This window comes from Pseudorca crassidens, chromosome 19, assembly GCF_039906515.1.
Source record: "Pseudorca crassidens isolate mPseCra1 chromosome 19, mPseCra1.hap1, whole genome shotgun sequence".
In the NCBI taxonomy this organism is placed as follows: Eukaryota; Metazoa; Chordata; class Mammalia; order Artiodactyla; family Delphinidae; genus Pseudorca; species Pseudorca crassidens.
In genome coordinates, this window is record NC_090314.1 from 27,066,032 (window position 1) to 27,082,659 (window position 16,628).

The 16,628-nt window shown below is 41.0% G+C and overlaps 1 pseudogene; it reads left to right on the plus strand.

The window, feature by feature from the left end:
* The first annotated feature begins 1,240 nt into the window (after window positions 1-1,240).
* Window positions 1,241-15,440, plus strand: LOC137212309 (RAD52 motif-containing protein 1-like; annotated as a pseudogene).
* The last annotated feature ends 1,188 nt before the right edge of the window (window positions 15,441-16,628 follow it).

Genomic DNA, 16,628 nt, shown 5'->3' on the forward strand with positions numbered 1-16,628 from the left:
TCTCCATTCCATATGCCCCAGGAACTCCTTTTTGCACTGGTCTGTGGTGGCCTTGGCCTACCTCTTCTACCTACTCAAGTAACTCTTTTACCACGAATTTAATTACCTGTGTTTCCATTTATAGGATCTTACCTAGCCATATGGCCTGCTGCCTTTGCCAATTTAAAAATACTATTGAGGGCTTCCCTGGTGGCGCAGTGGTTAAGAGTCCGTCTGCCGATGCAGGGGACGGGGTTTTGTTACCCGGTCTGGGAGGAACCCACATGCCGCGGAGCGGCTGGACCCGTGAGCCATGGCCGCTGATCCTGCATGTCCGGAGCCTGTGCTCCGCAACAGGAGAAGCCACATCAGTGAGAGGCCCGCGTACCACCAAAATAAAATAAAATAAAATAAAAAATAAAATAAATAAATAAAAATACTATTGAGGTTGTCTGTAAGACAGTCAAGCTGAGTTGTGACGGTGAATGCTTGACAGACGTCACACGTTGTGGTGAGTCTCAGTTGCGGGATAATAAATTTTTAATTTAATTTTTATTTTAATTTTTAATCAATGATGATAAATTTTAAAATGAATGATGTAATTGCAATATTTTAATTCATTCATTCAGAGTTCCAGCTCCCTAAGTTTCTAAGAACTACCCCTTTGCTAAAAATTAGACTATTGGTTACATTATTAAGCTAATAATAGCTCAGTTACATTGTTAGCTTAATAATGTAACTGATCCACATACATAAAGGAACAAGAGAAAGGAATGGAAAGGAGAAGGGAATTATCATTAATGGCCACATATCCCATGCTGTGCTCTCTGCAAATGAGAACTTATTCATATAGTGCATCATAGTTTGTAAACTGATTTTATATTCATTAGGTCTTAAGTACCCTTTGTCTTATAGGACAGGTGTAAATATATTATTGTTTATTTTGTTTGTTTCTGCAATTTTATAAATAGTAAAAGTGTTACTGTTTCATGTCCTATTTGGCACCTGAGAGTTTCTGGTTCCATAACCAGAAGCTGCTACCTAGCCCTTCTAATGGATGGGAGAGATAGTTTATTCTTAGACTGTCCAGCTCTGTATTTGCTCTGAATCTCAAGCTTTTCTATCCACAAAACACTCAGGGGCTTTCAACTATTTTTCTATATATTAGAGTTATTGGCACTAACTTTTTAAAAAGCGTGGGCTCGTGTGCGCAGGCGCAGTCCGCTTGTGCCCCGAGCCGCACATGCGGGGTGAAGGTAGGATGGTGGATTTGGTACCTTTTGTGGTTGCCATCGGTGGTGACAAAACCTTGCTGGTGTGGGAGCTGTGATCTGGACCCACGGCCGAGACCTTGCAAGTGAGCCGAGCCGGGGCAGAGGGAGGGGTGGAGGAAGCCGCCCCGCGCCCCAGTAACTGGGACTGCTTCGGTACCTCATCTGCCTGTGGTCTCCGCTGAGAGGAATCTTAGTTCTAGAGCTGACCTGAGCAGCCAGCTCGCCCCCATAGATTTTTGAGAGATAGTTCCCAACTGACGGCATCGCCTCCTAATGCTTCTCGGAGCTAAGGATTTCAGAGGGAAACTTGTTCATGAAATGAGAAGTGTTTGGAGTTGCAGGCTTACCACAGTTACCTGTGCCGAAGGGCTGGCAGAATATAAGGGAAAGGGTGGTTTGGTTTCCCGGGCGTGAAATTTCCTGCACTTACTTAGCGTGGGACCAGCCTACAGCATTCTCTGTTCACAGTCTTCTCCCACTTTGGCCTTCTGTAGTCGGTCCAAGTCTTCGCAAACGCAGCAGTGGCTGGTCCTGGGTTCTATGCCATCATTAAGTTTTATTCAGCAAGGGATGCCCACAGAGCCCAAAAGGCATGCAACCAGAAGCAGCTTTTTCACACATCTCCAGTGAAGGTGGGTCCAAATGTGGAATTCGTCGCTCTACTGGGATGAAGTGCTGAATTTAAAGCTAATTGGCCATCGGGAATTCCCTGGCGGTCCACTGGTTAGGACGCTGCACTTTCACTGCTGAGGGCCCGGGTTCAATCCCTGGTCAGGGAACTAAGATCCTGGGGCGGGGGGGGGGGGGGGGAAATGGCCAGCGTTTGTACAGCACTGTGCTGTACAGAATGCTCTCAGATGCACTGCTCCACTGATCCCCCAGTTCTCCAGTTCTTTCTTTCTTTTTTTTAGATGAAGAAACTCGAAATCAGGATGGTTAAGTGACTTACTTAAAGTTCATGACAGCAAATGTGGAAACTAGAGGCCAAATGCAAAGTTGACTGATGTTAAACCCCATGTCATTTTATGCTGCCCCTTAATTTAAGAAATCTTCACAAGAGTCTTCCTTATATTTACTTTTATGTGGATTTTAAATGTGTGAGGTTGACAAAAATTTTTTTTAATTAATTAATTAATTTTTGGCTGCATTGGGTCTTGTTGCTGCGCCCCAGCTTTCTCTAGTTGCGGTGAGTGGGGGTTGCTCTTCATTGCGGTGCGTGGGCTTCTCATCGCGACGGCTTCTCTTGTTGTGGAACACGGGTTCTAGGCATGTGGGCTTCAGTAGTTGTGGTTCACGGGCTCTAGAGCACAGGCTCAGTAGTTGTGGCACATGGGCTTAGCTGCTCTGCGGCATGTGGGATCTTCATGGACCAGGGATCGAACTCGTGTCCCCTGCATTGGAAGGCAGACTCTTAACAACTCTGCCACCAGGGAAGTCCTGAGCTTGCCAAACTTTTGTCAGATGTAACATAAAGGAGGCTTCATCATCATCATCACTCTCAAACTGCCTATTCAGAACCCCCTTCAGATTCCAGAGGATCATTAAAATATTCTTTAATGCACTGTAGAAAACTTATTCCATATCAATATGCCATCCAATTTTACTTCCCCAGAATGAACATTTCATTATGTGCCTCCATTCAGCCACCATTCCTTTTTCAAGGACCTTTTCACTTCCTCTGAATAAGTGAGTGAGGCTTAGATTTCCCAGACCTTTCACTTTATAATTGTGTGTCTTCTCTGATTGGCTTCTTGCTCTGGCTACTTCCTACTGACCTTGCTGCTTATTCTCACCCATATTTCTTTACTCACTAATTTCACCTTTATTGAATCTGAGAACTCTCCTCAGATGTGACTCCAGGTACACTACCTCCCACTTCTGTACCCTGTTTAACACCCTCTTCAATCCTGGCTGTACTCCCTGGGATTGAAATGATTTTGTGTCAGACATTCCTTAATTTGCGGACCCTGCAACCATTTCACATAACCACTCAGATATTACAGATGATCCTGGAAAGATTATGAAACAGTTACGTGGTATCAGTTGTGAGTAATGAATTCTTTTCTTATATTGGACGTTAAGACCATTGCATAAGCTTAGGTTCTGAGATTTTCACAGCATAAAGCCCATCACTGATAAAATAATGAAGAAAAATTTCTACAAGTCACTGTAGTGTTGAGAGGAAAGGACATTCGTATTAGATTTCTTTATTTAATGCAGAGCCTTAGTTTAGTACCCACACCCCCGAAATTGTTATCTACTTTAATTATGCGTTCTTTTAAAATTTTATTTATTTATTTATTTGGTTGCACCGGGTCTTAGTTGCAGCAGGCAGGCTCCTTTCGTTGTGGCTCACAGCCTCCTTAACTGTGGCGTATGAACTCTTAGTTTCAGCATGCATGTGAGACCTAGTTCCTTGACTAGGGATTGAACCCGGGCCCCCTGCATTGGGAGCATGGAGTCTTAACCACTGCAGCAGCAGGGAAGTTCCAAATCTGTGTTCTTTAACTCATTGGCAGGTATACATATTTCTTATCTTTTTTCCCCTGCATTTTTAAAAAATACAGAAAAGAGAATAACATCTTAAAATAAAATGAAGGAAAGGCCTAATGTATCTGAGTTTTTCTCAGTAGCATGAAGGGAAATGTTTGCCAGCAAGAACTGTGGCAAGGTTATCCCAGATGTCAGCTGTCTCTACTACTCAGGAGCTCAGAGCCCTTCTGAAGCTTCATAATTGTCCAGGACAGCTCCATTATGACTCAACATACAGAGCCTAGCCTCCCATGCGACACTCAATATTTAAAAATTAGTCTTCATTTCTCCTTCCCAGCAAGTAGCTTCAGTTGGAGAAAGTAATTTCATTTTCTTATGTGCTCATTCATTCACTCAGTCACCAGACCATCACTCCTCTATTATATGCCAAGATCTATGCTTGTTTCTGGTAATAAGGAAAGAATAATATATGGTTCCTTCAAGCACTTAAGGAGTTCATAAACTAGTGACAGAGGAAGATGCACAAACAAATCAATAAAGAAGTAACAATGCTTTCACTTTATTTGTATTATTTGAATTTTATGACTATATTTATATACTACACCCTGTTCAAAGTGGAAATAGACATTTAAGAAAGAACTAGTGATGTAAAAAATCCACAGTAATATGTAAATGACTTAGGGAGTTAAGACTGGAAATATTTGCACTTTCAAAGAAGCTTGTTAATGCAGATGAACCTCTAATTCTTTTGGTTACTTTATTTACATTTATAGACGTATATGTCTTCCCTCTTCTAACAGGCATTAGTAACATGGGGAGGGGGTGCTACAGATTAAGGTCCTAATTCAGTGGCAGGCCCATCTTATCTCCTCTTCAGGTCATATTGTCAAGCAGGAGCTACAGGATGAGACAACTAAAACAGTTCACTTCCTTTGCTTACCCCCAGCCCCATAATAGGCTTCTGCTGGGCTTCTTTGGTTGCTTTCATCATCACTTTCACCACCAGAGGTCAGGGAACCTTCCAGTTAATCAGGGGTCCTGGAAATGATGCAGAAAGTACTGACTTAAAAGTAATAAATAACATTTATTTAGGGCTCACTGTGAACTCATTGCTTAAAATGTCCTACTTAATCTTCACAACCACTCTATGAAATTGGTATTGATAAATCTCAGGTATATCCAAAATAAGTCTCTATGTAGGGTTGTGATAATTTTAGGTCTTTTATGTCTTTAGGTTCATTTCGGCACTAGACATAAGACGGTTGAACATAATACACTTGCCCTAAACAGCTCCAGATGCCAAGAATTGTCAAATTACTACTTTGGTTTCCATGGGTGGTCAAAAAGGATCATCAGGGTAAACTCTGTAGATTTTCTTTGACTAACCAGACTCCTTTCAACATTGAACTCCTAGACTTTAGAGAGAAGAATAGAACAGGGCTATGGGGAGGATGTGTGAGAGGCTTCCACATGGAAGTATCTGAGCATTGGCCTGCCACCTAGAATTAGTGATAATCTCAATGACTTGGATGGTGGTGTTCATAGTTTTCTCCAGTATTTGTATGGTATATAATAAAAAATAGTTGTCCATATCTAGTCATTCATTTGCAAGTCTCACTTGATTTTGAAGCTATAGAATACCTAAACTATTACCTGGGATTGCTGGAGTTTATTTTTTATTTATAACAACAGAATATGTTGAAGTCTAGGCTTTAATTCAAAATCCTAAGAGCTTCAGGATATTTCTAACCTTGAAGAAAGGGAAAATGAAGATATTGTGACATGACTTCCGAAGCAAAGCCTGAAGTTCTTCTGTGATTAGGGGTGGTGTTCCCCTCCCATGAGTGCAGGAGTTCTGGAGTTGGCATGGCTGAGGAACCTTTGGATAAGTTGGAGGAAGGTATGTGTGTGTGTGCCCAGGTGAGGGAGTGGGATTTCTCTTTTTTCCTTTCTTTCTGAAACTCAACTTTTCAAACATCATCACCTTTGCTAAGCAACTAAAACCCTGGGCAAAATTTTTCTGCCTGACAATATAGGTTTTTATCTTAGGCAATACCTGACACCACCATAAACTTTAGAATTTTAGAACTGACTGACTGCCAAGAAGCTTAGGAGGAGGGAAAATTAGTTAGGTTTTTTTTTGGTTAATAATTTGTGCTAAATAGTCCTTCAAATACAGATGTCTTCTGGCCTTCAGTTATCCCCAAAAAATCATTGTCTAAAGATTGAAATAGATGACTTCCGGGAAGATAGTGGAAGAGTAAGACGCGGAGATCACCTTCCTCCCCACAGATACACCAGAAATACATCTACACGTGGAACAACTCCTACAGAACACCTACTGAACACTGGCAGAAGACCTCAGACCTCCAAAAAGGCAAGAAACCTCCCCACGTACCTGGGTAGGGCAAAAGAAAAAAGAATAAACAGAGACAAAAGGATAGGGACAGGACTTGCACCAGTGGGAGGGAGCTGTGAAGGAGGAAAGGTTTCCACACACTAGGAAGCCCCTTCGTGAGCAGAGACTGCGAGTGGCAGAGCAGGGGAGCTTCGGAGCCGCAGAGCAGAGGACAGCAACAGGAGTGTGGAGGGCAAAGCGGATAGATTCCCGCATAGAGGATCGGTGCCGACCGGCACTCACCAGCCCAAGAGGCTTGTCTGCTCCCCCGCCGCAGCGAGCGGGGCTGGGAGCTGAGGCTCGGGCTTCGGTCGGAGCGCAGGGAGAGGACTGGTGTTGGCGGCGTGAACACAGCCTGAAGGGGGTTAGTGCGCCACGGCTGGCTGGGAGGGAGTCCATGGAAAAGTCTGGACCTGCCGAAGAGGCTAGAGACTTTTTCTTCGCTCTTTGTTTCCTGATGCGCGAGGAGAGGGGATTAAGAACGCTGCTTAAAGGAGTTCCAGAGGCGGGCGCGAGCCGAGGCTAAAAGCGCGGACCCCAGAGACAGACATGAGACGGTAAGGCTGCTGCTGCCGCCACCAAGAAGCCTGTGTATGAGCACAGGTCACTATCCACACCCCCCCTTCCTGGGAGCCTGTGCAGCCCGCCACTGCCAGGGTCCCATGATCCAGGAACAACTCCCCTGGGAGAATGCATGGCGTGCCTCAGGCTGGTGCAACGTCATGCCGGCCTCTGCCACCGCAGGCTTGCCCTGCACTCCGTGACCCTCCCTACCCCCCGGCATGAGTGAGCCAGAGCCTCCGAATCAGCGGCTCCTTTAACCCCATCCTGTCTGAGCAAAGAACAGACGCCCTCCGGAGATCTACAGGCAGAGGCGGGGCCAAATCCAAAGCTGAGCCCCTGGGAGCTGTGACAACAAAGAAGAGAAAGGGAAATCTCTCCCAGCAGCCTCAGTAGCAGCGGATTAAAGCTCCACAATCAACTTGATGTACCCTGCATCTGTGGAACACATGAATAGACAAAGAATCATCCCAAATTAAGGAGGTGGACTTTGAGAGCAGGATTTATTATTTTTTCCCCTTTTCCTTTTTTGTGAGTGTGTATGTGTATGCTTCTGTGTGAGATTTTGTTTGTATAGCTTTGCTTCCACCATTTTCCTACGGTTCTATCCGTCTGTTTTTGTTTCTTTTAAATTTTTCCTTTATAATTATTTTTTTAAAATAACTTTATTTTATTTTACTTTATCTTCATTCTTTCTTTCTTTCCTTCCCTCCTTTAGACAACGAATCATCCAAATTGAGGAGATGGACTTTGAGAGCAGGATTTATGATTTTTTTCCCCCTTTTCCTCTATTTGTGAGTGTGTATGTGTATGCTTCTGTGTGAGATTTTGTCTGTATAGCTTTGCTTCCACCATTTGTTCCAGGGTTCAATCCATCCGTTTTTTTTCCCACTTAGTAATTATTTATTTTATTTTAATAATATTATTGTATTTTATCTTAATTTATTTTATTTATCATCTTATTTTCCATCCTTCCCTCCTTCTTTCCTTCCTTCCTTCCTCCCTCTCTCCCTCCCGCCCTCCCTCCCTCCCTTCTTTCTTTCTTTCTTTCTACTTCTACTAATTCTTTCTTTCTACTTTTTCTCCCTTTTCTTCTGAGCCGTGTGGATGAAAGGCTCTTGGTGCTCCAGCCAGGAGTTAGTGCTGTGCCTCTGAGGTGGGAGAGCCAACTTCAGGACACTGGTCCACAAGAGACCTCCCAGCTGCACATAATATCAAATGGTGAAAATCTCCCAGAGAACTCCATCTCAACACAAGCACCCAGCTTTACTCAACGACCAGCAAGCTACAGTGCTGGACACCCTATGCCAAACAACTAGCAAGACAGGAACACAACACCACCCATTAGCAGAGAGGCTGCCCAAAATCATAATAAGTCGACAGACACCCCAAAACAAACCACAAGATGTGGACCTGCCCACCAGAAAGACAAGATCCAGCCTCATCCACCAGAACACAGGCACTACTCCCCTCCACCAGGAAGCCTACACAACCCACGGAACCAACATTAGCCACTGGGGACAGACACCAAAAACAACAGGAACTATGAACCTGTAGACTGCAAAAAGGAGACCCCAAACACAGTAAGATAAGCAAAATGAGAAGACAGAAAAACACACTGCAGATGAAGGAGCAAGATAAAAACTCACCAGACCTAACAAATGAAGAGGAAATAGGCAGTCTACCTGAAAAAAAATCAGAATAATGGTAGTAAAGATGATCCAAAATCTTGGAAATAGAATAGACAAAATACAAGAAACGTTTAACAAAGACCTAAAAGAACTAAAGATGAAACAAACAACAATGAACAACACAATAAATGAAATTAGAAATTCTCTAGATGGGATCAATAACAGAATAACTGAGACAGAAGAACGGAAAAGTGACCTGGAAGATAAAATAGTGGAAATAACTACTGGAGAGCAGAATAAAGAAAAAAGAATGAAAAGAACTGAGGACAGTCTCAGAGAGCTCTGGGACAATATTTAATGCACCAACATTTGAATTAATGGGGTTCCAGAAGAAGAAGAGAAAAAGAAAGGGACTGAGAAAATATTTGAAGAGATTATAGTTGAAAACTTCCCTAATATGGGAAAGGAAATAGTAAATCAAGTCCAGGAAGCACAGAGAGTCCCATACAGGATAAATCCAAGGAGAAATATGCCAAGACACATATTAATCAAACTGTCAAAAATTAAATACAAAGAAAGCATATTAAAAGCAGCAAGGGAAAAACAACAAATAACACACAAGGGAATCCCCATAAGGTTAACAGCTGATCTTTCAGCAGAAAATCTGCAAGCCAGAAGGGAGTGGCAGGATATATAGAAAGGGAAGAAGGAGAAAAACCTGCAACCAAGATTACTCTACCCAGCAAGGATCTCATTCATATTTGACGGAGAAATTAAAACCTTTACAGACAAGCAAAATCTCAAAGAGTTCAGCACCACCAAACCAGCTCTACAACAACTGCTAAAGGAACATCTCTAGGGAAGAAACACAAGAGGAGGAAAAGACCTACAATAATGAAAACAAAACAATTAATAAAATGGGAATAGGAACATACATGTCAATAATTACCTTAAATGCTCCCACCAAAAGACACAGATTGGCTGAATGGATACAAAAACAAAAGCCATATATATGCTGCCTACAAGAGACCCACTTCAGACCTAGGGACACATACAGACTGAAAGTGAGGGGATGGAAAAAGTTATTCCATGCAAATGGAAACCAAAAGAAAGCTGGAGTAGCAATTCTCATATCAGACAAAACAGACTTTAAAATAAAGACTATTAGAAGAGACAAAGAACACTACATAATGATAAAGGGATCGATCCAAGAAGATATAACAATTGTAAATATTTATGCACCAAACATAGGAGCACCTCAATACATAAGGCAAATACTAACAGCCATAAAAGGAGAAATCGACAGTAACACATTCATAGTAGGGGACTTTAACACCCCACTTTCAGCAATGGACAGATCATCCAAAATGAAAATAAATAAGGAAACACAAGCTTTAAATGATACATTAAACAAGATGGACTTAATTGATATTTATAGGACATTCCATCCAAAAACAAAAGAATACACATTTTTCTCTAGTGCTCACAGAACATTCTCCAGGATAGATCATATCTTGGGTCACAAATCAAGCCTTGGTAAATTTAAGAAAATTGAAATTGTATCAAGTATCTTTTCCAAACACAACGATATGAGACTAGATATCAATTACAGGAAAAGATCTGTAGAAAATACAAACACATGGAGGCTAAACAATACACTACTTAATAACGAAGTGATCACTGAAGAAATCAAAGAGGAAATCAAAGTATAACTAGACAAAAATGACAGTGGAGACAAGACGACCCAAAATCTATGGGATGCAGCAAAAGCAGTTCTAAGAGGGAAGTTTATAGCAATACAATCCTACATTAAGAAACAGGAAACATCTCGAATAAACAACCTAACCTTGCACCTAAAGCAATTAGAGAAAGAAGAAGAAAAAACCCCAAAGTTAGCAGAAGGAAAGAAATCATAAAAATCAGATCAGAAATAAATGAAAAAGAAATGAAGGAAACGATAGCAAAGATCAATAAAACTAAAAGCTGGTTCTTTGAGAAGATAAACAAAATTGATAAACCATTAGCTAGACTCATCAAGGAAAAAAGGGACAAGACTCAAATCAATAGAATTAGAAATGAAAAAGGAGAAGTAACAACTGACACTGCAGAAATACAAAAGATCATGAGAGTTTACTACAAGCAACTCTATGCCAATAAAATGGACAACCTGGAAGAAATGGACAAATTCTTAGAAATGCACAACCTGCCAAGACTGAATGAGGAAGAAATAGAAAATATGAACAGACCAATCACAAGCACTGAAATTGAAACTGTGATTAAAAATCTTCCAACAAACAAAAGCCCAGAACCAGATGGCTTCACAGGTGAATTCTATCAAACATTTAGAGAAGAGCTAACACCTATCCTTCTCAAACTCTTCCAAAATATAGCAGAGGGAGGAACACTCCTAAACTCCTTCTACGAGGCCACCATCACCCTGATACCAAAACCAGAAAAGGATGTCACAAAGAAAGAAACCTACAGGCCAATATCACTGATGAACATAGATGCAAAAATACTCAACAAAATACTAGCAAACAGAACCCAGCAGCACATTAAACGGATCATACAACATGATCAAGTGGGATTTATTCCAGGAATGCAAGGATTCTTCAATATATGCAAATCAATCAACATGATACACCATATTAACAAATTGAAGGAGAAAAACCATATGATCATCTCAATAGATGCAGAGAAAGCTTTTGACAAAATTCAACACCCATTTATGATAAAAAGCCTTCAGAAAGTAGGCATAGAGGGAACTTTCCTCAACATAATAAAGGCCATATATGACAAACACACAGGCAACATCATCCATATGGTAAAAAACTGAAAGCATTTCCACTAAGATCAGGAGAAAGACAAGGTTGCCCACTCTCAACACTGTTATTCAACATAGTTTTGGAAGTTTTGGCCACAGCAATCAGAGAAGAAAAGGAAATAAAAGGAATCCAAATCGGAAAAGAAGAAGTAAAGCTGTCATTGTTTGCAGATGACATGATACTATACATAGAGAATCCTAAAGATGCTACCAGAAAACTACTAGAGCTAATCAATGAATTTGGTAAAGTAGAAGGATACAAAATTAATGCACAGAAATCTCTTGCATTCCTATACACTAATGATGAAAAATCTGAAAGTGAAATTAATAAAACACTCCCATTTACCATTGCAACAAAAAGAATAAAATATCTAGGAATAAACCTACCTAAGGAGACAAAAGACCTGTATGCAGAAAATTATAAGACACTGATGAAAGAAATTAAAGATGATACAAATAGATGGAGAGATATACCATGTTCTTGGATTGGAAGAATCAACATTGTGAAAATGACTCTACTACCCAAAGCAATCTACAGATTCAATGCAATCCCTATCAAACTACCAATGGCATTTTTCACAGAACTAGAACAAAATATTTCACAATTTGTATGGAAACACAAAAGACCCAGAATAGCCAAAGCAATCTTGAGAACGAAAAATGGAGCTGGAGGAATCAGGCTCCCTGGCTTCAGACTATACTACAAAGCTACAGTAATCAAGACAGTATGGTACTGGCACAAAAACAGAAATATAGATCAATGGCACAGGATCGCAAGCCCAGAGATAAACCCACACACATATGGTCACCTTATCTTTGATAAAGGAGGCAGGAATATACAGTGGAGGAAGGACAGCCTCTTCAATAAGTGGTGCTGGAAAAACTTGACAGGTACATGTAAAAGTATGAGATTAGATCACTCCCTAACACCATACACAAAAATAAGCTCAAAATGGATTAAAGACCTAAATGTAAGGCCAGAAACTATCAAACTCTTAGAGGAAAACATAGGCAGGGCACTCTATGACATAAATCACAGCAAGGTCCTTTTTGACCCACCTCGTAGACAAATGGAAGTAAAAACAAAAATAAACAAATGGGACCTAATGAAACTTCAAAGCTTCTGCACAGTGAAGGAAACCATAAAGAAGACCAAAAGACAACCCTCAGAATGGGAGAAAATATTTGTAAATGAAGCAACTGACCAAGGATTAATGTCCAAAATTTATAAGCAGCTTATGCAGCTTAATAACAAAAAAACAAACAACCCAATCCAAAAATGGGCAGAAGACTTAAATAGACATTTCTCCAAAGAAGATATACAGACTGCCAACAGACACATGAAAGTATGCTCAACATCACTAATCATTAGAGAAATGCAAATCAAAGCTCCAATGAGATATCATCTCACACCAGGCAGAATGGCCGTCATCAGAAAATCTAGAAACAATAAATGCTGGAGAAGGTGTGGAGAGAAGGGAACCCTCTTGCACTGTTGGTAGGAATGTAAATTGATACAGCCACTGTGGAGAAAAGTATGGAGGTTCCTTGAAAAACTACAAATAGAACTACCATATGACCCAGCAATCCCACTACTGGGCATATACCCTGAGAAAACCAAAATTCAAAAAGAGTCATGTACCAAAATGTTCACTGCAACTCTATTTACAATAGCCCAGAGATGGAAACAACCTAAGTGTCCATCATCGGATGAATGGATAAAGAAGATGTGGCACATATATACAATGGAATATTACTCAGCCATAAAAAGAAACGAAATTGAGCTATTTGTAATGAGGTGGATAGACCTAGAGTCTGTCATACAGAGTGAAGTAAGTCAGAAAGAGAGAGACAAATACCGTATGCTAACACATATATATGGAAGTTAAGAAAAAAGAATGTCATGAAGAACCTAGGGGTAAAACAGGAATAAAGACAGAGACTTACTAGAGAACGGACTTGAGGATATGGGGAGGGGAAAGGGTAAGCTGTGACAAAGCGAGAGAGAGGCATGGACATATATACACTACCAAACATAAGGTAGATAGCTAGTGGGAAGCAGCCGCATAACACAGAGAGATCAGCTCGGTGCTTTGTGACCGCCTGGAGGGGTGGGATAGGGAGGGTGGGAGAGAGGAAGATGCAAGAGGGAAGAGATATGGGAACATATGTATATATATAACTGATTCATTTTTTTGTGAAGCAGAAGCTAACACACCATTGTAAAGCAATTATACTCCAATAAAAAAATAATAAAAATAAAATAATGTTCCCCAAGCAAAAAAAAAAATAAATAAATAAAATAAAATGATGTTAATGCTGTGGGTCCAGAGACCATACTCTGAGAACCACTGCTCTATACCATATTGCTCTCATTCCTCTTTTGGGTAAACCTGGAGACAACAAGACCAGCTTTGTTTCCAACAGCCACATCTCTTTTCAAAGATGCCAACTGAAGTCACCAAATCAAGTATGTGACAGCCTGTGTTGAGTCTGAAGTTGACCTCATTGTTAGGAGTTTAAAGATACAGATACAACCCCAGTTACCACAGTGCTGACTCAAAGTGTAAGACACTTGAACTCACGTATCAGAGGGACATTCTCTGAGGCGGGCATGATCTCTGCCACCATGAGCTGAAATACAGTCACGGCCAACAGTATGGTCACTCCCAGGGAGACCTTTTCACCAGAGGCTGCTGGGAGATAAAAACTCAAGGGAGCCAGAAAAGATATGAGGACACATGGGATGAGGAGGTTGACGATATAGAAAGAGAACCGCCACTTTAGAAGGAGAGTGAATGTCACATCCGGGTAAGGCTCAGAGCAGCAGCCATAGGAGATCACATTCTTCACAGCAGGCATGCCATGCACCTCCCACTCTACATCTTTGATGAAGTCGGAGAGGTCTCCGCTGTCCAGGGCATTGAATATATCCACCTGATTTCCATTGTAGGTCCAGGAACCAAAGGTCAGGTTGCACTGCTGATTATCAAAGGGGAAGTAGGTGACATCCACCACACAGGAGCTTTTGGTGATGGCTGGTGCATCCCAGGTGATCAGCCCATCATACCGCAGGACCACGTTGGTGTTCACAGGCTCAGAAGATTCATCATCAGCCCTGGAGGTGAGAGGAGGAAAATGAGAGCTGCTCTCCAGGACAACTCACCAAACTCCTTACCCCCGATAGCTCACCGCCCTGTGCCCATCACTTCAGTGTCTTGGCAATGGATCACCATTCCTTGTCACCCTGGCTTGAAAGTATGGAATCAACTCTAATTTGCCCTTCTTCTCCATTTCCTGTGAATAGTTAGGGCCGAGTTCTCTTGGATTCTTTCTTTAAAGCATGTCTGCTTTATGTCCCTTCCTCTCCATTCCCAGTGCCACTCTCTTGGTCCAGGTATAATGATTCAAACATCCAGACAAAAAGTAAACGAGGCTAAAATCTAACAGGGGGCTCTGCTTACCTGATTTTGTTAACTGTGGACACAAGAATATTAAAGTAACTTTTTGTTGCTGTTGGAAAAAAAATATTGAAATAAACTCTTGTGTAAATGTTCAGTCCTTTGCCTTCTATAGAAGGGCCTGAGCAGAAAAAGTAAACGTAGATCCCTAGAAAGGGGATTCCTATTGGTACTGAGTTTTCTCTTAGAATCAATGGCACTTGGGCTTAGGGTTTTAAGTCAGAGGCAGGGCTGTTAGCGAATTGAGTGGAGGAGGCTCCACCATCCACCTGAGTGGGTGATGGTTGAGGAGAGGCCAGATCATCTGCACTACCACCAAATCTATCTCACTGTATGAATCCAGCCCTTTATGCCCAGGAGAGCAGGGTCTGTAGCCGTGTAGCCTCAGCTTGTCCATTTGAAATCTGTGAGTATTATGAAAGTTGTGCCACGTTCTTGGTTTGCATTTACCATCAAGTATTATAGGAACTTTGAGAATAGATCTGAGCAGTAAAATGTGCCATGCCAGGGTATACCTACAACAGAGACATTCAACCGCACCCCAGTGTTGTGCCTGCCCTTAATCACTAAGATAATGATCTAAGAATCACAGATGCATTTTTAGTTTTAAACATATAACCTAGAAATCAGTTATTCAGATAGGCATTTTAAATTCATCTTTTTTTGTTGGATTTAGGGTCATTATCATTCCTTATGAAAAGGAAGGTAACCCAGAAGCTTGCTATTCAGAAGGCTATGATAGATGCATTCCAGAAACTGCTGATAGTGGTTTTAGGTAAGACCTTTTTGATTGTCCTTGAAGTGCTTCAGTTTCAGTGAGCAAATAAACTTATTTGAAAAGTTAATTGGATGAAAATAATGGTTATCTAAAACATTGCATATTCTTTCATTCACCAGATGTTTTCACAGCAGCAGTCTTAAATTTGTTCTTTATGGCATTTATGAGAAAAACGACAGCAAATATTATTGTCCCCAGTGTTTAGATGTAGAATGACTTGCCTCAGTTCATACAGAATGTGTTTGATCCAGTTCTTCCTCAATTGCTTGCTTATCATATAGAATAGTGTAGTGATTATAAGTCTTGGACACCTGTGTTTGAGTCCTAACTTTGTGTCTTAGATTGTTTTGTTGCTGTTGTCGCAATTTTAGTTTTTTCTAGCCAGAGACATTTGAAGGTATTTAATATCTGTAAGCTGCAATTTCTTTATCTTCAAATAGGGTTAGTAGTTCAGCTTACCACCAAATGGGGGATATTGTAAGAGTAAATGAAATGATGAATGTAAAAAGCTTAGAACTATGCCTGAAACATAGTAAGCAGACAATATATATTGACTATTATTAATATTATTGTTGTTTTTTTGTTGAAGAGTTTATTAGATTATGTTTTTGGAGTCAATTTAATTTCAGCTTCCATTTCTGATATATTGGGTGAATATGATTCTTATATAATAATCGGCTACGTTTTTGTGAGCCTTGAAAGTGGTCATGCTACTGAAGAGCGTTGATTGTGTTCCCTATCGAGTTATATAGCAGTGAGAATGTCACAGGCAGTGCCCAAAGGAAACTTTATGATTAGTAGATTCCCTGAAGAGAATTGCTCACCTGCTTCACAGCCCTGCAGGCTGAGAGACTGAGAAATCCTAGCTAAGTTGTCTGAGACCTTATTTGCTTGTAAGAGTTGACCCTGGATTGGTCTTGGCCTTCCAGCCTGGGCAATCCTTCCAAGGAAGTTTGACTTCCCTGGTCATCAGGCAAAATCTCCATCAGCTGTCAAATCTGGGTAACAACCTTTAAGAACCAAACTAAATGTCTGGGTTGTTTGTTCCTAATATGCCAAGGTATTCCTTATATGTACTCAAAACTTTTTTTTAGACCAAAAAGCCTGGTGGCTATAGCTTGCCTTGAGGAAAGCTGTATTGTTCAAAAGGTACATGGGCCAGTTGCTGCCAGTGGAGTGTTCAAATTCTCTCTGTCTCTGTCTCCAAAGCTTTGTTCATTGTATCTGGT